The 25,042-nt window shown below is 41.0% G+C and overlaps 1 long non-coding RNA gene across 2 annotated transcripts; it reads left to right on the plus strand.

The window, feature by feature from the left end:
- The first annotated feature begins 286 nt into the window (after positions 1 to 286).
- Positions 287 to 24,565, plus strand: LOC104856331. 2 transcript variants are annotated; one of them, XR_778592.1, is made up of 4 exons: positions 287 to 437; positions 14,826 to 14,929; positions 15,388 to 15,511; positions 24,387 to 24,565. It is a non-coding gene; the product is annotated as an uncharacterized LOC104856331 (long non-coding RNA). The 2 variants fall into 2 exon arrangements; XR_778593.2 differs by lacking the exon at positions 14,826 to 14,929.
- The last annotated feature ends 477 nt before the right edge of the window (positions 24,566 to 25,042 follow it).

Genomic DNA, 25,042 nt, shown 5'->3' on the forward strand with positions numbered 1-25,042 from the left:
AGTCAAAAGTGCCATTCTCTGGCCACTAAGAATCATTTTCTAGCTTATATTATGATAATACAGTGTTACAGAAGAATATCAGATATCTGAGCTTCACATCAGGGTAGAAATGGGGAGATTTCAGAATTTTTAAGAAACAGGCTAGAGGAAAAGAAGGGGGAATAGAAGAAGGAAGGTTTCCCATGGGAACAAAGAGAAATGATTGTCAGGTCTGGCATGACAAAGAAGAGCAACAGGTTAACAATGGAAGTCTCCAGCTGTGACTCAGGCTGTAATGGAACACGGATGAGGAAGCAAGATGGTTGTCACAATTGATCAATCACCAATGGAAAGACAGTTCTTTCCCTGGGGAATGTTCCATGACCAGTGCTGGATTTACACAGAATGGAAAAGCAGGACTGACTTCTCTATGACCTAAACGAAGAGAGAGAAAGAAGGTAAAACGCAGCTATAGTGACTGTGGCAGCAGTGGCAGTGCTGGCAAGGGAGGGGGCTTTAAAGGCACAGTCCAGAGAGAAGAGAGAGAGGTTTAAAAGCATAGAGTAGAAAAGTGGAGCTGAATTGTCTAGGAGGCAGGGAGAAGGCCTTACCTAGTCTGAAGCTACTGTAATGGAAGGATCTGGGGAGCTGCCTGGAGTGCTGGAGCAAGGTTCCTGGGTGGCCTCAGTAGGGTATTTGAAATAAGAGTGTTAAACCCCCCAAGGAGGGTTTCAGCCCAGATATTATAAACAGCATACAAGAGACTACCTGAACACAGGCTTTGTATGAGCAAAAAGGCTGGATTTATTTCTGTCTGGGTGCAGACATGGCTGATATTCTGGAGTATTTCAGCAGCTGGCCAGAGAAGAAGCAAAGTTTTTACAGGGTTTGGGGATAGGGTTATAATCCTAAGAAATGTGGAGTGGAATGCTTGGGGTCAAAGTTATTGGTCACCCCGTCCTTGCCTAGCTATCCTTAGATCTTCTTTTTTTGATGTCCCTTGGAGTGCATGAATGCAAATCTTTTAGGGACCCTGACTACCTCTAGGAGCTGAGGTATATCCTAGGGTTACTTGATCTCTTTGCCCCCTCTTCTTCTTTAGAGAGCCCCATGCACATGCAAAGCTAGGAAGACGTACCTAGAGTCTACATAGACATGTAACTTTTTTTTTTCTTCTGACTCTAATGTATGAGTTAGGGTAATCATATCGGCCCTGTGTGCTGAAGTCCCTTGAGGCAGTAGTTGGGACCCTTCAGCCTTTTTAAGGGTTACAACCACATAGCCAGGCCTTCATCTTTTGGACTGATCTATGTGGCTGCTCTCATCTATAAAGAACTATAGGTCTAGCTGCTGAAAAGGTTGGTCACACAGATCTGGCTCACTGGAATAAACCTACTCTATGACCCCTTTACAATTACGTAGGGGCCTATCAGTCTGGAGATGGAAGTAGAATCTCAAGTAGTTTACTACTGCACAGTACAGTTGTGCTTTCTTCTGGGACATCTTATAGCCATTGTGATACAGGTGTCCAAGCTGCTCTTCAGTGCTTCTCGTATAGCTTTCATGGGTCTTGTGTCCTAGTTGGAGGTCATTGATCAAATGCAGTAAGGGGCACTCCAAGTCCTGCATTGGGAACAATTGAAGGTCTTGAGCTAAAGCCTTCCTGAAGATGGTTGGGGAGTTTTTGAAGCCCTGTGGCAACCTAGTCTAAGTGAGCTGGCCTTGTTGCCTGGTGCCAGTTGATCCCCATTGGAAGGCAAAAAAGGGTTGGCTCTTTGGGGCTAGCCAGATGTAGAAGAAGACATCCCACAGGTGCCAGCAACAGTGCCAGGAGAGTAGGGATTTGGGATGGTAGAATGTAAAGTCACCATGGCCTCTTTAATTTCCCACAAGCCTTTAACAGGACAGTAGTCTCTGGAATTTTTTTCTTGACCGAGAGGAAGGACATGTTCTAGGGTGACTGGCAGGGAATGAGGGTTCCATAACTTAAACGTCTTTCAAAGTGTAACTGAACCCCCTGTTATGCCTCTTAGGGGAATTGGATACTGTTGTTGAATGAGGGGCATAGCTCTAAGTTTAAGATCTACTCTGACTAGGGATTGGTCAATCATCAGTCCCCATGGATTATTTTTTGTCCATACCTGAAGCCACTTTTGAACCAAATTTGAGGTTTTGGTTTTTGTTTTTTGAGTAGCCCTCAGGATCGGTTGGTCATGGAGTCTCCATTTCTCTTCCTAAGGGACAGTTGGGGCCAGGGTCAACTGTGAAGGTGGCAATTCAAAGTATGTTTTTCTATCCCTAAAATCAATTTTGGTCCTTAACTTGGCCAATAGATCCCTCCCTAAGAGGGGAACTGTACAGTCAGGCATGTACAAACCTGACGAACCACCTCATGTCCTCTATTTTGCAAATCTGTGGCTGACAAAAAGCTTGTGTCTTAGTTTGTCTTTTGGCCCCTTTAATGTCAACAATACTACAGCTGAAAGGTCCAGTGGGGAATGTCACAACTGAGTGGTCTGCTTCAGTATCAATCTGGTCTGAGGAATATCAGCCCAAGAAGGCTTCACAGATGTGGGAGACACAGCAGGTGCCAGAAATTTGGGGCTGACCCAGAAGCCAGACTAGATATATGTGGTGGCATCAGAATAGGGATGGGGTGCCTCCAAGGCTGCAGCTGGCATGAGGGCCATCCTGGAGCCAGAGAGGCCTAACTCTGGAGGTGCCGAGAGTCCTGGAACCTGAGGCTGGCATTGGCTGCCCATAGGGGGAGTTTGGTCTGGGAGAAGGAGGCTCAACACATCTAAGGCCAGATCATCTGGGACACACTCAAAAATGGGCAGAGATTTGGCAGCCCTTGCCTGTTTGGATGGGCCATGGTAGCAACCAGAACTCAAGAAATTCAGGTTGGGAGATGTAATATTTTCATATCTTATCTCCTAGCAATAGGATCTGGATCATGACTGTTATTTGTCCAGGATAGCATCCTGTCTTAGAGACTAAGCTGTGTACTGGTTCCCGGTACTTGTCCATGTGGATTACATCTTCACTTTCTCCTAGGCCAGGTTGGATTCCTCCATTTCTTGTTCTCTTGGCAGCTTCTAAACCTCTCTCCATTCATAGAGAATATCAGGCTCAATTTCCTGACCATGGAAAATTCTCAGAGATAAGCACAGACACTTCTGTTATGGATGTGCCAGGCAGCTTCTACGGTACAATGCTGGATCTTTCTGAGTCTTACCACCTTCTGGATTCCAACTAGGAAATAAGGCTCAAGTCTTCCTGTTCTCAGAACCTGAAAGTCCACATTTCTGCCAGAGCTTAGTCAGGGGAAGGGGCTGAAGAGCACAAAGCCTTTTCTCAAGGACTCAGCATCTTCTGACATTCTGGCTTTGCCTTAGAATCACTTCTTGTATCCCAGCCAGGGGAATTTTTATCTTATGTGGGCAGGAAAAAAATTGGCTCAAATGGATCAAATATTCTTCCAAATCTTTTTTGTCTGAAGCCTGAAGCTCAGCTTTTAAAATTCAAAAGCCAAGAATTTGTCTCTTTTGTTCTCTGGTTCTGCTGTGACAACCCTCCCTTGAGGCAAGGAATGACTCATGGTCTAGCTGCCCAGAAGAGGGGTGGGGGGTGAAGGGTAACAGGAAATCAGGGGGAAAACACACTGGTTAATACATCAAAATATTAGCCTGCTAATTTAGGATTTCTAGTCCCTCGATTTTCTGTTTAAGCAAGATGAACCCATCCTCCTTGCTTACAAAGCTTTCTGCATTTGATAGGTTTATGTGGGTGGTTAGCAAAAGAAATCAACTCATTCCTGCCTGCCCCTCTTTCCAGGGAAAATGAAATTCAGGTGCTAAGAGAAACAGTGAAAGGACGAGAGTTAGAGAGCTCATGCTTCATGAAAGCACCATGGATATGACTGCCATTTGAGCTAGGCCTTCTCTGCTCTTCCCCACATGTTGACTTTGTGCAGTCTCTTTATGACGTTCACATCCTCTCTGTAGAGCCTAAGTGTCCTCCTCCTACCATGCTGAAACTGAAATCCTTTGCTATGGGATACTAATTCTAAGGGAAGAGCTTCTGAATAGCTAAGTGGGGTCAGCGATCAGTCAGCTACAGCTGAGAGACCACTTGCAAGGAAGGACAGGATCCCATTTACAAAATGTCTCCAATGTGTCCACTACCGATGGAGGAAAGGAAAAGCTCTCCAGAAAGTGGACATTGGGCAGGCAACCTCGTATGTGTCTAGTTTACCATTCCCTGGGTGGAAATTATTTCATCTTTACTAAAGCACCTGCACAGCTTATATGTACCTACCACACAGCACTTATACTGCTTATTTTATAGCAATTTATGGATATGTCTCTCTCTCTCTTCAAATAGACCACCAGCAAACTGTGTGCAAGAACTTAGCTTCTCTTTTCTGTGAAAGCAAACACAGTGCCTTTAATGCATTTAAAAGCACTGTACACCTTGAATGATCACATGAATTAATGAGTGGAAATGAAGGAAAGAGTTAATTAAATCAGTTAGTCAAAGCAATCAGTGGTCATTATAAAAAGAGAAGGATAAGGCATTAATATAGTAGGTAAAATTTTTTTTAAAATGTCAAGGTACCTTCAGTTGAGGAGTGTTCTTGGCATTTTCTCCAGGCAAGGAAAGAGTTAAGCAGTTTTGCACTGTGTGCACAGACTTCTGACATGATATAAAACACTACAATTTTGGCTTTTCATTTTAGCTGACATAGTTCAAATTGATGAATATTTTGATTTGTGCCAGTCTCAGGCAGTTTTAAATGCTATCCCTGCAGGAGTCAAGAAGTCCAGTCATAATCATAACAATATGCTTGTCAGTCAAAAGCACCGGAAGATTATTTAGGTGCAAAGAAAGCATTTTCCCCTGGAAGGAAACAGGGCAATTGAAATCACCTACTTTTCAAGGCATTGAAGTCAAAACTGTTACCAGCTTCATGGTGTGAAAATCCAAGTCTCAACACTCCTCTGGTCAGATTCCAGTATGTCCTGGGGCTATCTAACCAAAAAGCAAGTTACAGTCTAAATTTCAGAAGAAATTAGACTAAAGGCAAAGCACAACGATCAAGGTTGATTTCCCCATCTATATGTGGAGGTCACTATTTCAGTAGGGAATGTGTAATGAATTCTCTTCCATCTCTGCAGTCAGTGTACCTAGGGATAGATTTACAGAGCCAACTAAATCAGAGAATTCATGCAATTACACAAAATCTGGGCAGAAGAAAGGGATTTCTTTTCCTTTCCCAAGAAGTTTGAACAAATAATACTTGATAGAGTTGACCTCGAGGTTACGCTTAGAAATTATTTGCATTATAGCAGGCAAAAATTTAAATGCACATAGAATTAGATTCATTAGAAAACTTGGAAAGGCCAGAAATCAAGGTGGAAAAAAGAAACAAATGAATAGCCCAGAGAAGTAAATTTCAAGGCTGGAAGCAGCCCAACATTATTCAGATCTTTGGGTATGTTGGTGTCAGGACCTTCTTTTTTCAATGTTAGTGTGACCCTAACAATTCCAGCTGTTCAACAAATTTGCTCAGCAACTTTATCCCATCAGAGGAAAGTTGAAACACAGATCTCTGTGCCCTTTTAAATTTTATTGCATCAATAGCAGTTTTGCATGGAAATGAACTGGTTAAATAAAAAGTTACTATAATAGAAACTACACCTTTCACCCCCAAAGAATTTCATATACCCCATGCTGATATCAAAAGAGATCTCCTCATGGGAAAAAGCAGTGTGGAAAGCAGAGAGGAACAAAACTCTGGTATTCAGAGTCCTCTGGGAGCTCCAGACAAATGTGAAACAATGACTTCATGTAGTAGATAAATTTCTCACATTCTTTAACCAGTTTTATTCACTTAATATATGTATCCAATTGTATGAACACCAAGCCTGCTCAAAGAAGAAGATGAATAGGTATTTAAAAATATATCCAACATGGAAATCTAATTATGATGGGCCCTTTGTCTAGCAATTAACAAAAGTTTTTATTAGGTGGTAGTTCTGGAAATCATCTAAAATGATGCCCATGACTATCTTCTATTTCACAGATAAAGAAAACTTATAGTAAAAATAGAGCAAGCAGGTATATATCTACTGTCAACTATCTACCTCCAACCTTCTGCATTCTCTGCAATACAAACTGCTCTGAGATGGAATACAAACTCTGGTGTTCAAGACATACAATTTGTCCCCAGAGCTTCCTCTTTGGCTCTGTCTCTTATAACAACTTTTATGACAATTTTTAAAGCCATTTCTACTTATTTCCCCTAAATGGGCCACAAATACATCTCTCTGTGCACATTATATGCTTTTTCCTCTCTTTTTTTCTTATCTCAGCCCTGTCTATCCTATAGATTTGGTGCCTTCGTGAAATTCTCATGGACCTCCCCAGAACTTTCATAGGAGCCTCTCATCTAGGGTTTTCTCAATTGACACTTGTCCTAGTTATCTTTGCCTATAGTAATCTCTTATAAAATAGTCTGAAGGCAATGTACCAGAGTATAAGCTTTAAAATCAGACAGATGCTTTAGAATCCAGGCTCTTTCCCTGATAAATTAAGGCAATTTAACCCTTCTGAAGTTTCATTTTCTCATGTATAAACAGGGAATAAATATTATCTAACTGTGTGCGTCTATGATTTATATCTAAAAGGTGCCCCAAAAGTCTCAAATTCAGAGGTAGGGCCTGGTCAGAAGAGTACATCACTGGTAGCAGGACTTGAAAGGATATTTTCTCATTCCCAGTTCCTCCCTTCTCTCTCAGTGTGCTGGCCATTATGCAGTAAACAGCTTTCTTTTGCGATGAACTTACATTGTGCTGTTTCTGCTTTAGAGCCAACCAGTCATTAACTGAATCCTCTGGCTCTGTGAGCCAAAATAAACTTCTCCTTTAACTTTCAAGTGTTAGGTATTTTGTCCCAGCAACGGAAAAGCAACTAAAACAGAAAACTGGTACCAGGAGTGAGTTCATTGCTGTGACTGGACCTGACCATGTGTTTCAGAAGTCTTTGGAACTGATTTGAAGGAGGAGTTTAGAAAGGTTTGGAGATGCTAGCTAGACTGCTATGAGCATAGACTGCCAAGAAATTCTGGTCAGAGTTCATAAGGCTGGAATGCTGGTGGGAATGAGAACAGTAAAGGCCAGGCTAATGTGGTTTCCTCTGGGAATGATGGCGCTAGGGGCCGTGTGTATTGCACTCTGGCAAAAAACTGAGCTACATTTTGTCTATGTTCTAATACTTTAAGAGAGGCTGAGATTAGAGAAGGAAGACTAATTAATCTGGTGGAGGAAATTTCACGGCAGCTCAGTGTTCTGCCAGAGGCATACGTAGTATAGATCAACTGTGAGAATCGGGAGCAGAAGGCAGAGAGCTCTGAATGTTTTGAAAATCTTACTCTTTTTCCAAGAAGAAAGTGCCTGCAAAGTCAAGGCAAAGTAAAATATGGCTGCTAAAAAGATTAGCATTGAATAGAATATTTTGCATCAGGACAATAAGGAAACATCTCCAGAATTAGCCAGACACAACCCTTCATAGGCTCAACAGTGTAAAAGGGTAAAGCTGAACTACTTTAAAAGATTTTCCTTTGAGAAGAGAGTCCCACTGTGCCCTGCTCCAGAAGGGCCACCTAGGGAATTGGTTCCCCAGCTCATTTCACTATACTCAGCCATCCAGGTACTCAGAGGCCACTGCAGCTATGGTCAAAGGGATCTGGCTACTGCTCAAGCTGGGAGCCAGACTTTGTATAATCCACATGGTTCCAGTTTTTCAGGTATGCAGAATTCAAGAACTGTGGGGTCATGGAGGTTTCTACCTAGATTTTGGACGAAGGCTTTGGGCAAAAGGAGTATAGTCCCTACCAAGAAGCTGTGAGAATTAAGCTGAAAGTTCAGGGAAGAGCCCAGGAAGTTGAAGTCTCCTGAAGAAAAGTATAGGGCAGTGAACAGAGCTAGCCTAAGAGAGAGGTCATGTGGGCTGTAACAAGCAAGGCCACTGGGAGTGGGGCTGCCCAAGCTCTTTGGAACTCACCTCTTACCATAGGCCACCTTGAGTACTGGATATGCAGCTGCAGGATTTAATATTTGCCCTGCTGAGTTAAAGTCTTGCTTTGTGTCTTACTTTTCTTATAGCTGAGACAAAATGTGTGACGCCCAAAGTTAAGGAAGGAAAAATTTATTTAGCTTACAATTTGTACAGGTTTCAGTTCATACTCAGCTGGCTCCAAGGCAGGGTGCCATCACAGAAGAGAAACAGTTATGGCAGGTAGGAGGTAGCAAAGCAAGCAAGAGATAAGACAAGCCTCTTTCTGTCCCTTATATTGTCTAGGCTACTGGTATTAGGCTGGTGCCAAATCAATCAGTGGACTGATCTAGTAATCACCCACCTCTAATCCTAGCATTGCACCATGAACCAGTGACACACTCTACATTCAGCCATCTCTGGAGAAGCCCCACCTATGATTGTATGAGGCTTTGGGGGGAAATCTAGACATAACACTTTGGTGTTCCCTTTTGAAATGGGAACGTCTGCCTTTATGATTGTATATTGGGGATGTTTAACTTTCTTTTTGATGCTTGGATTCACAGCTTATAGTTTTCCTTGAGCCTCAGAAGAAACCTTGGACTTGGACTTTTCAGCTGAAACTGTTGAGACTTTGGTAGAGATGGGCTAAATGCATTTTGCATAATGAGATGGACATGAGCCTCTTGGGTACCAGGGAAAAATGTTATGGTTTAGATCTAAAATGTCCTGAAAAGTTTCACACTTGAAGGTGGGGTCTGACTGAAAGGGGTGGGTCACTGGAGGTATGACTTGGAAAGGTGTATTCTCATTCCTGGCTTCTCTCTTTCTCTGCTTCCTGGTCACCATGTGGTGAACAGCTTTTCTCCCTCATGCCATTCTGCCATGCTGTTTTCTGCCTTGGAGCCACCTGACCATGCACTGAATCCACTGAAACTTAACCAAAGGAAATTTCTCTTCCTTTAATTGCAAGTGTTGGATATTTCATCCCAGGGTCAGGAAAGTGGCTCAAACACTAATTTAGAGAGTTCATGGGAGAATCAACTAAAGTATATGAAATGCCCAGTCACTTACACTACAAAATCAATCAGGTTTGGGCTTTGGATTGACTGCTTTATCTTTGGAACCTAGAAGTGTTCCCTAACACATAGTAGCTGCTCAATTATCGCTTATTGAATGAATTAATGATATTTGATTCTTAGTAAATATTAGTTCTGTCTTTCCAATGGCCTGTAATTTGTTGGAGGACTGGGCTTATGCATGCATCTCTTGATACACTCACCACAGGGAGTTTTGATAAACATTTTCTCATTAATGCTTAGCCTTCCTGTTTATTAGGTAACTCCCAAAAACATTGAATGTCCATGTATATTGACAACTAAGCCATTTAACTATTTTTCTCAGAGCTATTCCTCACTGAAAGCAGTAGCAGAATAAAAACAAAATCTTAAACATTAAGAAGCTAGAATGTGATACTTTCAACATAATAATCATTTGCTAACCTTTCCATCTGCCTAGCATGCTGAGCATACCAGAAAACTCAAATATAAAAGTCCAACTATGAATAACAAAGGCGCTGAGGAAGAAAGGAAGGGAAGGAAGGGGGGAGAATAGGAGAAATGGAAGAATGAAGGAAGATGGAGACAGAGGAGACAGACAGCAAAAGGGAAAGAGAGAGGAATAGACGAAGGAAACAAAGCATTGAACATACTGCAGTTGCCTCAAGGTTGTGTTCCCACGCTGCTTGTGGTTCAGTCTGCAAACAACCTCAGGGGAGCCTGGAATCCCTGGAGCACAGTGTTTAAGGTCAGACATCTTAGATAGAGTCTTTTCTTCAGAGTTCACGCCAATGTACCATCCCACTGATGTCTTCTCCCTGTATCTATCAGAATAAGAAAGGAGAGCTCAAAGACCAGATGATCCCTTCTTGATTTCAGCCCAGGGCTTTCTCCGGGTTTTAAAAGTCACTTTCTCCATAGCAGTGTTTGTAACGCCATACACCTGAGAGCGTTTGAAGCCGTTAGAACAGGCTTCCCCTTGGTGTAATGGGAACTGCACACACATTATGGGTTTCTGGTGCTCAACTGAGGTGGATACATACTGCTTTGAAGAAAAGGAAGCCATTTCCACCCACATTTATCCTGATTTATGCATCAGCCCCAGAAGGTCCAGGCAGATTGGAAACGATTTGGTAACTGGAGAAGTGGCAGGGTGAGAAAGTATATTTTGTAAACGACTTAAAACTTGATTCTCACTTTAAATTCTTGCCCTGGGCAATGTGTGAGTTACAGAGTTTAAATCATGTTAGTAGCTTAAATCAGATTGAGAGTGAAAGACTGCAGCTCTATGAATTAGGGCTGGGTTGTTTTGGTAAAAACATTTTCTATGTTGGCCAAACATAAATAAGTCCTAATGAGGCACTTATGACTATGGGTAGGTCTTATGACCCTAACTGCTTTCCATCCATTCTTGTTTTTTCCCTATTTGCATTTTTCCAATCAAAAAAAAAAAAAAGATGATGGGGGGGACAAAAAAGTTCTCCTAAAACCAAAAGAGAAAGGAAGAGTCTAGGATGACACAGAGCACAGGAGAAAAGCAGAGCACAGGAAAAAGATGACTGCATGGCTTTGGCCAGGAGGTTGGGCAGAGCAGAATCCTGAGTGGACTTGGGAGAAGTTGTCACAGATCGCAGGGAATGGACATCCCAGGAATTCAAATTAGCTGACCCCTGGCCGCTGTTTGGCCACTCTTCCGCCCTCAGGTGCTTCCACTACACATGTAAGCTACTTAGCTGGACTGGGCGCGTCATTCTCCTCTTCAGCCAGTGAAGGTTTCTAGTCCCTTATCTTTTCAGGTGGCTCCTCTCTACCTGTGGAAAATCCTCATGGTTGTTTTTAATGTGACCCAGGATTTTGACCTTGGTATACATCTTCATGTTTGTGTTATTCTTTTGAATTACTGCTGTACTCCCGTTAGCAAATAAACACCTTTCTTCTTCAAGTCCCCTCAGAAACACCACTGAAAAAGACAGCAGGGTTGTTTTGCCTTTTTGAAGATCTTGCTGAATTGGTCTGACTTGAGGTCTCTTGTCCATCAAATCCAATGGTCTTGGGGAAAAGCTGATTAAATTGTCTGGTCTTATGTTCTCTGCCATTTGCAAACATTTATCATTCATCACAGGTAATTTACTTTTTCACTTGGTTTATGCTCTTTTATTTATTTCTTTATTTATCGGTTTATACTTTTAATACTGTGTATACTCCACTACTGCAAATATTAGTTGCCAAATTCTGAAAACAGATGAAAAACAATGATTATGTTTGAACGAGTGGGAATTGTGTGCGTTCTCCTGGGTCTCATCACCAGTGAGAAAGCAGATGATGGCCTCATGGTCAGGGGACTGATTTACTTTGTATTATGTATTTTAGATAATTCATCAAAGTTTCCATTTGTTTTAGCAATAAATGATAGTGTTCAACTTCTCAAACGCTAGAGTTGAAATCCTCCACAAATGCCTGCTCATGTAAAATGATCACATTTAAAAACAAAACTTATATAAGCCAAGTGTTTAATGCTGTATCTGGCAACATGAAGTCCTTTTATTGTTACTCCGACTCTAACATGTAGAATTAGTTACATTTTAAAATGTATGATAGGGGTTCAGAAAGATGAACTCACCTATCCCAGATTATGCAGTCCTGATGTAGGGTACTTAGGACTGGACCCCACACTTGTGTTACTAAACGGATTGGTCTATGGATCATAACACTTGAAGGCCAAATAGAACTTCAGAATTCTCAAGTACCGATTTCATTAGATGTTCTGACAACCAGTTAAGATTGGTAAAGCAACTGCTATCACAATTTACATATTTTTACTTGAGTTGATGAAGAATCAGAGGTTAAGAAATTTCTCAAAGACTCCCGTGTCCTGATTCCTCCTTTGGTGCTTTTCTTCCTGGTGCACACTGCTGTCTTCTGAAACTTTCTTTTTGGCACCACCTCTGCATTGTTCCAAACTCCCTTGTGGCATTTATTAGCTCACAGTGGATGAAGGTGGGAGTGATCTCGTTGATGAAGAGGTAGATAGAGCCCTGTTGTATACCCAATAAAGCTCTATATGTTTTTTTATTCAAACTAAATTTTGTTTTTAAAAACCGCCTGTATGTGTGTTTATACACTCTTACCACTGAGTGACACCCCAAGCCCCCTGTTTATTTAATTTGGGGGGGTTGTTTTTTTGTTTTTGAGGATTTTTTGAGACAGGTTCTCTCTGTGTAGTTGAGGCTGACCTGGAACTCACTATGTAGTCCAGGCTGGTCTTGAACTAACAGTGATCCTCCTGCCTCAGCCTCCTGAGTGCTGGGATTACAGGCATGCACCACCACACCCAGCTTGTTTATTTAATTTTTAATTGACAATACTAAACATGGGAACTCTGCAAATGTGCCTTTGACACACTGACTTCATTTACATACTGAGGCAATGATTTAACTGCTAATGTTTAACCTGAAAGGTTTGGTAGAGTGAAAAAGGAAGTGAGGAAGTAAAGAAATTGACAACAATCTTTCAGCTCCTGCTGGGCACAAAGCAGATATGGTCAGTGGGAACTTCTGCAGAAAGGCTACATTAAGAAGCAACTTAAATATGTTCAAGGACCATTTTCATCTTCAGAATTAAGGATTATTTTAAATTTACATCACTGCCTTTTCTCTTTTACTTTCCTTTTTAGTTTTATTTTAGGATTCCCTATTTTTAATGTTCATATAGAGATTTCTTTAACTGAAATACCAAATAGTTTCTCTGGTGTGAATAAACTATAATGGTACACAAGATCCTAATGAGATAATTGATAATGTGAAATAGGAAGTAAAGGGCTAAAGGTGTAGGGAAAGTGGGAAGGGTGGGGGAAAGGTAATAAGGGAGAGGAAAAAAATATGAGAAACTGAAAAAATGAAAATAAAGTGTTTGTAAATGGGAAAGGGAGGAGGGGATGAAAGGAGGGCAGGGACAAGGGGAAAAAATGAGAATCAAGACCTATCATGTAAAGGTACAGGATCCCAATAATGAATGTAACTGTACTGTATACCTAGACTGTACCAATAAACTCAATAAAAATTAAAAAAAAAAGAAATGGTACTTGGGCTAGGGGTGTGGCTCAGTGGTAGAGCACTGACCTAACATGCACAGATGCCTGGGTGTGATCCTCAGCATTGGGATGGCGAAGAGGGAGAAGGAGTAGGAAGACAAGAAAAAGAAGGAGAAGGAAGAGGAGGAAAAGAAGAAAATGGTGCTTTAGAGTGGTTAATGTGTGTGAGGAAGAAGAGGACTTTTGTCTGGACAGCTCCTGCCCCTCCGTTCTTTCTTCCACGGGTAGAAGTTTGCATCCTGATTACATCCGCTCAGTGGCTGCTAGGACATCAGAACATAGTATGCATATTGTGGTGTCTGCAAGTCTGAAAGTGATGAGCGGAGACAGCCACTCGGGGCACATGGCGGTCAGCGTAGGGCAGGACTTGGCATTGATGGAGGGAGAGACTGCTCATCCTACAGGTGGCAGGGGAGCCCCAAGGCCAAGCTGAATCAGTAGGGTGTGGCAAAACATGAAGGGTTCTATGGTAAGCTCACAAGGAGCTTAGGTTGTGCCAGTCACCACCAAGCCCGTCTCTTCATACCTCCACCCCGCTCCCACCCTCCTTGATGGTCACTCAAAATCCTGCTATCCTCCATAATTTGGCTTAACATTTGAGTGTTTTTTTTCTTTTTTCACATTTGTGCTAAATACAGTCCATGAAATTTTGACTAAATAGCAGGTATGAATAATGAAGCCACAGTTCTTACCAAAACAAAACATCCCTCAAGTGCTCACATGAACAGGTTTTTTTGTTATCTTTTCAGTTTGATTTTTGGAAGACAAGTCTCACTATGTAGTCCTTACTGGCTTTTATCCCATGATCTTCCTGCCTCAGCTTCTAGAGTGCTGGGAATACAACATACACCACCACACCCAGCATAAGCAAACAGCTTTAACTGAGCAGTCTTTATCAAGGACTCGCTATTTTTAAAATGATAAAGAAGTGCCTGTGTCTTATATAATAATCAAGATGACACACTAAAAACTGCTAATATAAACAACCAAGAAAAGCTCATTTCCACTTCCAAAGTAGGCCCAAGCTCCTTCTAAGAGAGGTAGAATGAAAGCCTAAATAAGCTAAAATAAAACCCATCCACCCTGAGGGCTTACACAGTGGAATGAAAGCCGTTTTTGTTTGGGTCTTTTTGGTTTGTTTTATTGTTATGGTTTTAAATTCCCCATGATAAGAGCTCAAGCAATTTTCTTTTCTATTTTAAGTTTCTAGTGGACTGGCAAAGTTTATTTTATTGTAGTATTTGGAGAAAAAGATCTTCTTCTTCCCTATTCAAGATAAAATTGCCTCGCAGCTAACGATTTTGCCAGTGCCACAGCCTGGTGCCTTTTCAGCAATTTCCTTCCAGAATTTGACCCTTCCACTTCCTAGAGAACAACTGTTCTCCAGCTTTTCAAAAATAGAAATATTTACCAACGTGATTGGGATTTATGAAACTGCACGGCACTGGCTGATGCTGAGATGGGGAGAAGCAAAGGAAGACGTCTGTGTGCAAAGGAAGGAAGGAGGGGAGAAGAAGTTAAAAGGAGGAGCAAGCTTTGATTGGGGACTTGCGCATTAAAACTGCACACAAGTCCACAAGGCAGGGCATCCAGGGAGGAATGTGCAGCAGGTGTAACCCGTAGTCTCTGATCTTTCTTAGAACATGATTCCTTGGGCAAAATCTCCTTCCCCTCCATTCCAGTATAGGAACTGACTTCTTGTTGCCATTCAATCAGGATCAGACAACAGCAACAACATCTCCTGGTAATAATAGCATAATGTAATGGTAATAATATATAATAAATAGGGATAATAGGGATATTATGCGATATATAAACAAAATATTAAAAATTAACAAAATAACACCTCTGATAGGAAAGCACCTTCATGGTGGTTGTGCAAACTGTTTTTTTTAGCTTGGGTTCATATTTAGAAAGGCCTAAAATAACTAAATGCATCTGCCTACCTCCCCTGTATCCCACGCATGTCTTGTCTGACATAATAATGTCAGAGAAACTTTGCAGGATACTTAACGATGGCCCTTTGAATTAACACATAAGGAGGGTAGAAGCAGCCTGTGGAGAAGACCTCCAGTCTCAGCCCCTGCTATAGTAACTTTAATTACTGAGTAATAGCAGAGCTGGGAACAGGGTTAAAGATGGGGTGAAGCGTTGGTGGAGTGGAGAGAGATTGCGTTCTTTCAGTACCTATTTTTCTGACAGGGAAGTACATCCATCAAGGGACAGAAAACACAGCCCAGCCTAAAATATCAGCCCTCAGAGAGAGAACTAGGCAGTGTACAACAAGAAAACATTTTCATCTGTGGACTAACTTCAAGGACAACCGGTATGTTGCATATTCCCTCTCCTTTTATTCATGAATTTTATCGGTACATTTTAGGTATACAATATGATGACATTCATCATTGGGAATTTGTTCCTTTACATGATGTGTCTTGGTTCTTCTTTTCCTCCCCATTCTCCTGCCCTCCCTTCAACCCCTCCACCCTTCCATAGCTGCAAAGACTTTGGTTCCCTTCTTTCATATTTACTCCTTTCTCTTTTTTCCTTTCCTCTGCCGCTCCTAATTCCCCTTCCCCTTTGGACCTTCTCTTCCATTTTGTTTGAAACTTAGATATGAAGAAGGATTATTTGGTAAGAGAAGAAGGTGAAATATTTATGAAGAGCCCACTATACATCACACTCTACTGGATGGCTAAAAATACTTCTTGAGTCATCATAACTGCTTTGTTGTGTTATCTCTGAATTAGGAATGCTCAGAGTATGGGTTTAAAGTGGCAACAATTAAGTCATGTTGTCTAAGGTCACACATCTGGTGTAAGAGAAGGTACAAGAGCCATCAGAACAGATCCTGTGTTTGCTTTGTAACAGATGTGGCAGTGGTGCATGGTAAGCTACCCCGCAGACCCTCTCCCACTGATTACCCCTACCCTAGTTTGGGGAAATGTTGGCTGCTAAAGGCTCTGGTGATTCTTTCCAGAAGTTTCCTTGGCTACGGAGAGTAGCCTTGCCCAGAGTAGTTTTCCTTCCTAGAGGGCAGCCTGCAACAAAGACTAACAGTTGGGAAGATAGAGCGTTCCCTTTTCCTCAGCTGGAAGGACCGACTAGAACTCTCCAAGGAATGTTCGAGGCCTTTGTGTGAGTGCAGCCCAAGTTGTCTGCCTGCTTATAGAAGTTGTTCTCAGACACACTGCTCAGTGAGTACGCATGCACACATATCTCTGTTTCAGAGTCTACTTCTCAGAAAACTTGACTATGGGTCTGAACCTTTAGGGTCCAGAATGCAAATTTTTAAAAAAATCCAACACTCTAAATATCATTTCACAAAACCAAACAAGAAATAAAAACAACCTTCTTCATAATTTCAGTACAGTAGCTTTAGTATTCTACATAGGGATATCCAGAAGTGAAACTTATTCCTGAAAGTTTTTCATGAGTCATAGAATTTTACTCTTTTGGGAACTAAGATGCATGGTGAGTCTCTTTCAGTTGTCCGACCCCTTCCACCTCCACGTTACATTTTAAATAGTAATCAAGGCTTAGGAAAAAGTAACTAACTTGACCATGGTCGTCCTGCTATTTCATAGATTAGGACTGTTATGGCTTGTGTCTTGATGTCCTCCCAAAACCTCCTGCATCGTAGGTGGGTCTTTTTCTGAGGTAGGTGAATCTAGAGTGTGTGATGCTCGGGTTAAGGGCATGTGATTACTAAACCACTACATTGAATGATTGGTTTGGAGCCCCTTAATCCCAGTAGTCTGAATAAGATAAAAGGAACAGAAACACACTGTTGAAAGTCCCTTGTTACTTTTGCTACGGTGTGGGCGCCATAAACTGTTTCTCCTCTGTGGTGCCCCTCTGCCATAAGGTCCTTTGTTGTTTTTTGTATCTTCCACCACCATGAACTAACTGCTGCCCCTCTGCCACCCTGCTTTGAAGCCAGCTGTTTATGGACTGAAACCTCTAGGAACTATAAGCCAAATACAGGTCTTCCCTTTTAACTTTGGGTGTTGGATATTTTGTCTCAGCAATGAGAAAAAAGTAACTGACAAGCTGGGCATGGTGGCGCTGATCGCTGTGAGTTCAAGACCATCCAGGTCAGCCTCAACTACATAGGGGGACCCTGTCTCAAAAAATAAACAAAAAAGTAACTGACAAGGACTCAGTGCTGAGTCTGAAACAGTACCATAAAATAAGGTTGTAACCAAACTTTTAGTTTGACTTCACCAAATGCTTTTATGGTGCATGTTATATGCAAGAAAGTACTAAAGTCAGAAATGCTAGGTCTCCCCATCCCAACTATAGTAATACCTATCTACTATACTTAAAGATGTAGTACAGGCACTCAAAATCACGGAAGCAAACATGATTTATCCTCTTCTTTAACTGGATCATACTTGATTCTACTTATGTTATCTAAGTCATATCTTACATATATTCACTTCAAACTGATACAATTCACATAGCTTTTTAAATCTGCATTATGCATTTTATTCCCACACATTAACATATACAGCTCACCAGAGGCTAGTCCAAGTTATGAGAACTAATCTGAAACATGAGTGTCCCTTTTAAAATTTTTTAAAAATTAAAAACAAATATTAGTACATTTTTATAGTACATAAGCATTACATGCACGGTGGGGAGTTGGTATACGTACATACTCGTGTTAATTCTTTTTATTTCCCCTTCCTTTCCCTTCATGCCCTCTCCCTCCACTTCTTGGTCCCCTTTTATTTGTAAAAGATCTGTCTCCCTGTTTCCTATTATCTGTGTTTTATTTTGCTCTTTACATTATCTATACTCTGGTTTCTCATATAAGAGAAACCATACAATATTTAAGATTGTGTATCTGCTTTATTTTACTAAATATTATTATGTCAAGGTGCATTCATTTTCTTACCAATGACTCACTTTTATCCTTTTTTTGTGGCACATTAGTACTCTATTGTGTATAAATACATTTTCTTTACCTATTTATCTGTTGATGAGCATACAGGCTGTTTCCAAGATTTACCTCACCTAGCTTTAAGCAACACATTTTCTTTTTCTGTCACCTTGTGCTACTTTTAATGTCACCAATTGATATGATAAATTGTTTATATTCCTTGCTGGCTATTGTGGCACATGCCTTTAATCCCAGCACTTGAGAGAGGCTGAGGCAGGAGTATCGCTATGGGTTCAAGGCTAGTCTGGACTACACAGTGAATTCAAGACTGGCCTGAACTACATAGTGAGATCTTGTCTCAAAAAATTTTATTTTCCTTGAAAGGAACAGCCTTCAGGTGGGCTTTACAGGACCCTGGGAGTGCTTTTCCCTTCTTTTAGCTTGGTTAACCATGTCAAAAACTTAAAAGAAGGATTCAGTTGAGAAGGAAAACTTTCCCTGGTATGATTCTGATCTACTGCTATCCCTTGCATGCATACATAATCCGATTCTGCAGTGCAAGTAAAGGACCATGGACTTTTGTTTCATGGAATGGATTAGCATTGCTGGGTTGCTTGGAGGGAAGAAGGACTTTTCAAGCTCCAACATGCCGACGTGTTGAGAGTACGTGGTTATGTAATGCCATATTTTTTAATACAACTGACAGTCTTGTTTTTTGACAGTTTTTATGCACCTGTTAATTCAAAGCGCTTAACATATGCCAGTTAAAAAGAGTAAGGCACTAAAACATGTACTTTAGGGGCTAAATATGGCTCAGCTGTGATCTCAGGCAGGGAGGCTGGCGGAAACAGTACCTTCCTCCAAGATGGAAATCAGCTGTTGCCCCTGCTCTGAGACCTGAACAAACCATTCCTAGGTGGGGTGCTTGGGAATGTCATTTGATTTCTCAAAGCTTAGAAATCAGGGCTAACTCGGGTCTTCAGCATGGTTGGCTACTCTGAATAATGTTCTGTTGTGCTCAGAAGGAGAGTCCAGGATTGCGAAAGACATTTATTCTCATTACAGCTGTGCAGGGTGGTACCCACGCAGCCTTGGGCCTGAGTCTGTTTAATAAATCCCCCTACTTGCCCCTGTTCCACATCTCCCTTCCATATCTACCCACCACACTAAGCAAAACTGAGAGGAAATGCCTGAATTTTTCCTATGCTGGACAAGGCCATGCGTTCACCTACAATTCCAAAAGAAATATTTTCTCTGGTAATTAAAGAAATAATTCTCATGAATCTTAAAAATAGTGATTTAGGGATATTCACTTCAGTACTAACCACAGGCCAGAAGAGAAGAACTGTTCAATGCATGCAAAGTACATTGAGGCCAAAGTACTAAACTAGAATAGAAGGGCAGCTAAATACCTATTTCCTTTCTTTTCTTTAGGACTACAGGGGGCAAGGTGTGGAACTGACACACTTCACTTTCAAGGTTCCAAATCAGTGTTGTCTGACAGAAATAAAATGCAAGCTGAGATGCGGCCACATATATAATTTAATATTTTCTAATAGCCACATTTAAAAAGTAAAGATAAACAGAAAAAAGCAATTTAAAAATGCATTTAACCTATATCCAAATTGTTATCATTTTAATATGTAGTCAATTAATTGATGTATTTTACATTTTTGGTTTCTTTGGTACTGTCCCTGCAATCCAGTGTATGTTTTGTACATTTCAATGCAGAAAAGCCACATTTCAAGTCCTTAATAGCCACATATAGTAGTTCTAAACTGTCAGCCAAGCAAATTTTCCAACAAGGAAAAAGTAATAGTGAATGGCCCATTCGGTAATTTAACCTTTTAATTCTATTTTACAACACAGCTTTGTTCCATACAGCTGTTTAATTGTCCCCTTTGAGCTTTGCGATGACATTAAAAGTCAAAAACAGTAGGAAAACTCCCAAAACATGGAATGAGTTAGATGGACAATTTGGAAAAGTGAATTTTGTGTCATTAGAGATTTAAGCATTTTAATGGTTGTTTGCAGTGATGTTACTTAGATCCTATTTATGGTCTGTAATTAGGATAACATAATGTGCACAGTATTTATGGGCTCGGGATTTAGCCTAACAGATCTGGAGTTGAACCTTATTGCCATTATTTGTATAATACCAATTTTAAAAACCATTTTAGGCCTTAGTTTCCCCATTTGCAAAATTGAAACAACAATAATTTTTCATAAAATTGATAGGAGGGATAAATGAAATAATTTATCTGCAGCTCTTAACATAATGTTACAAAAGGTACATTATGATTATTATTTTTAAAACAGTAAATTGTCTATGGATATTTATGGTAGTAAAGGTAAATGTCAGAATATATTCAGCATTTAAGTTGTTCATATTTTCTTCTATAACTTCTACAACTATATGACTCTGTTGTGAGCATATAAATCTAGTAATGGTGCAGAAAGATCGTCACTAGAGAGCTGATAACTAGTTTTTAGAATGATTTGACACAAAATAGTTTGCCATTCTGTCTATATCACAGGGAAGAGGGGAGAACTAGATTTTACTGAGTATAGAATTTTATTTTTGTTTTGTTTTAATGGACCAAGCACTTTTTGTATCTTATCTTAAACGACTCTAAATATAGTGTTCATTTTAGGTGTAAAGATATTGAGATTGTGGGAGGTCAAAGGTCACCACTAATATTTAGTGTACAGTTCACATGTGAATCCAGAGCTGGCTTTAAAGCTCATGCTACTTCTACTATGTTCAAGTGGCCAGCTTCTACTTTCACTTGTCTGGAAATCTCAGTGAAGTGCATAAACTAACAGCAAGAGTATTTCAGTCAACACTAAAATGTAAGCATTACGGTGGCTCATTTGACTGTGGTTAAAATGCGTGTCCCTCAGCCACCACTCTCTGCCCCAGAGAAGGGGCCAGTGCAGTGCCAACAGATCATCACTGTTCTCCACAACACTGCATTCGTTTGGACTTTGTCTTCTTACCATACTACTGCAAGCTCGACCCCACTGAGGAGATTATTTCTGATATAAAAAATACTGGAAATGGGGACACATTGGACAGAATGTGTGTTTCACAGGACTTCTTCTCTCAAAGGCTTTGCTAATGCAGATGTTATACAGATGTTCCGGAGGCAAGAACAGTAGTTCACGGGTGGGGGGGCATCTACATGTTTCCAGAGTAACTTTCCTCTGTTTCTGTCTTGACCTGAGCTGGTTAAGGCTGGAGCAGGAAGCAGAATGGGATGGCAAGGGAGCAGCACAGAAAGCAGAGGCTTGAATGCTGCCCTCTGGACAGCAGTTCCTGTCAGTCTTCTGCCCAGTCCCTGTTAGTGCCTTTAGAACATGTCTATCACAGGACAGAAGAAAAGTCTCTGACTAAGGATCTGTGCTTCATCAAGTCTGGTCTTTCATAGCTTTACAGGGAGAAGTCCAAATAAGAATATCCACACTGTCGCCCTGGCTTTCAGAGCAGTTCAAACTCCCAGGGCTTTGATAGCAAGGCAGAGGGAAACAGTCCAGTTCTAACTGCATTTGTATCCCTTACCTAAAAGGTGCTTGATTTAGTTTAAACAAGCTTCTGGGCCTGGAGGTGCAGCTCTGTGGTAAAGCACTCGCCTAGCTTTCAGGAGACCCTGGGTCCCATCCCCAGAACCTTGGGGGAAAACATATTTTTCAGCCTCAGGTGTGGTGGTGGTGCATGCCTGTAATCCCGGCACTCTGGGAGGGTGGCAAATTCACACCCAGCCTCTGTAAATAGTCTTGACAGTGACTTGGCGAAGCCCTGTCTCAAAATAAAATAGTGTATACAAAAAGGACTGGAGATACAACTCAGCACAGAGGTCTCTGGTTTAATCCCCCAAACCACTCCCCCATCCCCCCACACATAATTTTGTTTTTTCTTTATGTTTTGATCTTGTAGAAGAAGCTTTCTCACAAATTATACGCACGTATAATTACTTCTGGTCAAAGTGGTAGTGAAATTAGCATCACGATGGCGGGCTTTCTCTTTGGGTGTCTGTCACCAGCTCACACAGTTCCTGGGATGGGGTGAGTAGAGAGTGTTAAGCCTCTGTTTACAAACAAGAAGCTTCCGTGGAGTTCACAAGGACAGCATTAAAAATTCCTAACCATAAGCAAGCCTTGCAGACACTCATTATCATACAAGCCATCAGGCGGATTGGATCTAATAAGCCAAGTGCTTGCAGACCTCAGCTGGAGGACCAAAGTATGCAGAATCAAAATTGGCCCTCATCACACCCTGCCTTCTTTTGAAACAGTGACTTTGTTGTTGCTGTTGTTAAAATTTGCTAAATAAGAAAAAGGGGAGTGTTAGGAAACTAGCTGAAAAAGAGTAGACCCAGACATTTGGTTTTAGTACTTTATTTTGTTAGAAACCCTGCGAAGTGATCTAATGAGGCTACACAGGAAACTTTTTTCTTCAGCACTAAGGCCTGAACCCAGAGCTTTCACACTCACCTAAGTTCCCAGCCCTTTTGAACAGTTCGTTACTTTATATTTCATTTTGAGACAGGGTCTTGCTAAATTACCAAGGTGCCCAGGCTGGGTTGAACTTACAATCCTCTTCCCTTAGCCTCCCCAAGTGCTGTGATCTGCTCTTTCACAAGTACCTTTCCCACAAATTATATGTACTGTAATTTGCAAGCACCACTACAAGAAAATGCTTTAAAACTGCAATAAGGGCTGAGAATGTAAGTCGGTGCTAGGGTACTTGCCTAACATGAATGAGGACCTGGCCTCAATGTGCAGCTACAGAAAAAAACAAAAAAAAACCTGTAGTAGGTTAGAGGAGAGAATCTGGGGGCTAGAGGGAAGTGAGGGTGCTCTCTCCACTATTTAAAAGAAGAAAAAGAAACTTATCTTGTCACTAAGAAGTTGAAAAATACTCCTCCAGAAATAAAAATTTAAAACTACATACATACTACAGACAGAAATCTCTGAGGCAGATGCCAAGTACTGCTCTGAAACCACGTGAATTTTTCTCTCATACATTTGTCAGCCTGACTCCAAACCATTTTATTCTTGCCTCATTTCTGTCTCTGTTCAGTCTGTTTTTAGTTAGTTGCTTCTTGGCATAGCTTCCGTTGGAGCTGAGAGCACTTGTTCTTTTTTTTTTTTTCTCCCCCACCCCACCCCTTTCATTTTTATTTCTTTCCTTTTAAAACTTCTCTTTTGGTGTTCTTTCTTCTGGGCTCTGCAGTGACCGCACAACACTGCCAAGACCAGAGTACAGCCCCTGGCAGGTCCACACACAGAGATGTGGTGGAGGACAGACACCCAGTGCCATTTCTTGTGGAGGGCTTCCTCGGGAAGACTCCTTCAACTTGATCTTAAGAGTTTGTTTTTTTTTAAAAAAAAACAAAACTCATTTTTTAAGCCTAGAGAATAGAGGTTATTCTATTCATTTATTTATAGTATTATGTTATGTTTTATTGGAACGCTTTTTTTAAAACTGGCCATGTCACAATGTTCCAATTTGTGGAGAAATGAGAAATACCATCATACTAGTCACGCAGCCACACACACAGACTTGAAAGGAAGATGGTTGTGTTTTTGTCTAAATGCAAGCAAATAGGTTTTGCACAAAGATGTAGTAAGTTCTGAAGAGCTCACAGTAACGTTTTGTGTATGAAGTGGACCACAGAGTCACGGCACATGTTTTTCCCTCTGGCTGAACGTGGACTGTAGCTGGTGCTGTTTCTTTTTCCACCAGTATGTGAGTAGACTTCAGAAAGGCCACTTCACATCAGAATATGCTCATGTGTGCTTCAGATTAGCTTGAAATCTTGTAAGAGGGGAAATGGCAAAGTCAGTTCTTCTAACAGTTGGAGAGTTACTCACATTTGAATTAGCTTTGTACCCTGATGGTAGTGTAGAAACCAGACTGCTTCTTCCTGCCTAGGTGTGTACAGGCTCACAGACAGTCTGCATTTTGAAAGAATTAAAGGTGAAGTACGAAGCCCATTCTGTCTTCAGGTCACACTTGAAGGAGGAGGTTCTCTCTTGCTCTGCCAGCACTTTTTAAAAGAAATACAGAACCAGTCATTTTTGATGATGTCCATGGGACTTGTGAGTAAAATAAAAATCTCCAATGTGTATAGAATTTTTAAAAATATCATACTAACTACAGGAACCAAAACGAAAGAAAATGACCCACAAGTGCAAAGACTGATGAGACAGAAAATCATCTCAGGGTTATTAAGAAAGCTGAATTGGAACGACCTGGCTGGAATGTTTGCAAGAATTGTTCAAAACTTTCCCTTCTTTGCTTTTGCAGCCTGGAGAAAGTCACTTCAATCACTTTGCGGCTACTCCGCTGAGGACTTTTGAAATGCCCCGTGCCTATGACAACAAACCCTCAGCAGACAGGGCAAAGAACCTGCGGCTGTATCCACATCACACCTAACACCCGGGTCAGAGCTAGAACCACTAGGCCAATGCCTCGATTTTTCAAACCCCCAAACCTTTGGCTTTGTAAAAGGAAACAATCAAACTAGCCTGGCTAGATTGTTCAGCATTTATTCTGAAGTTTTTCATTGTGTAGCTCTCTTCAGTGACTTGTATGTATATGTTCTAGCCGCTGTGGAAAGAGAAATGTTACATAATGGTAGCTGTTCTGAACAAACAGCTCAGAAAAGATTCAAAAGCTGTAAAAAAAGATGTAAAATTGGTAAATCATGGTGCTGTAAACACCTACGCATCTTCCTTATCTACATAAACATAACACATATATACAGGCATGTAAACATTAATTAAAATGTCTGTTTAGGCCAGAATTCTACCTCTACCTTTAGTTATTTAGTATATTATCAGAGCTCACTCATCCAGATAACTCCTATAAGAATAAGACTAGCAAAGTATGTTTTCATTATAAATCTGTAAGCCATTTTTTTTCCTTCTGTTATTTGAGATATGTTTCTGTGGCTTTAGTTA

The sequence above is a fragment of the Fukomys damarensis genome, unplaced genomic scaffold, assembly GCF_012274545.1.
Source record: "Fukomys damarensis isolate Sample0158 unplaced genomic scaffold, DMR_v1.0_HiC HiC_scaffold_19, whole genome shotgun sequence".
Taxonomy (NCBI): Eukaryota; Metazoa; Chordata; class Mammalia; order Rodentia; family Bathyergidae; genus Fukomys; species Fukomys damarensis.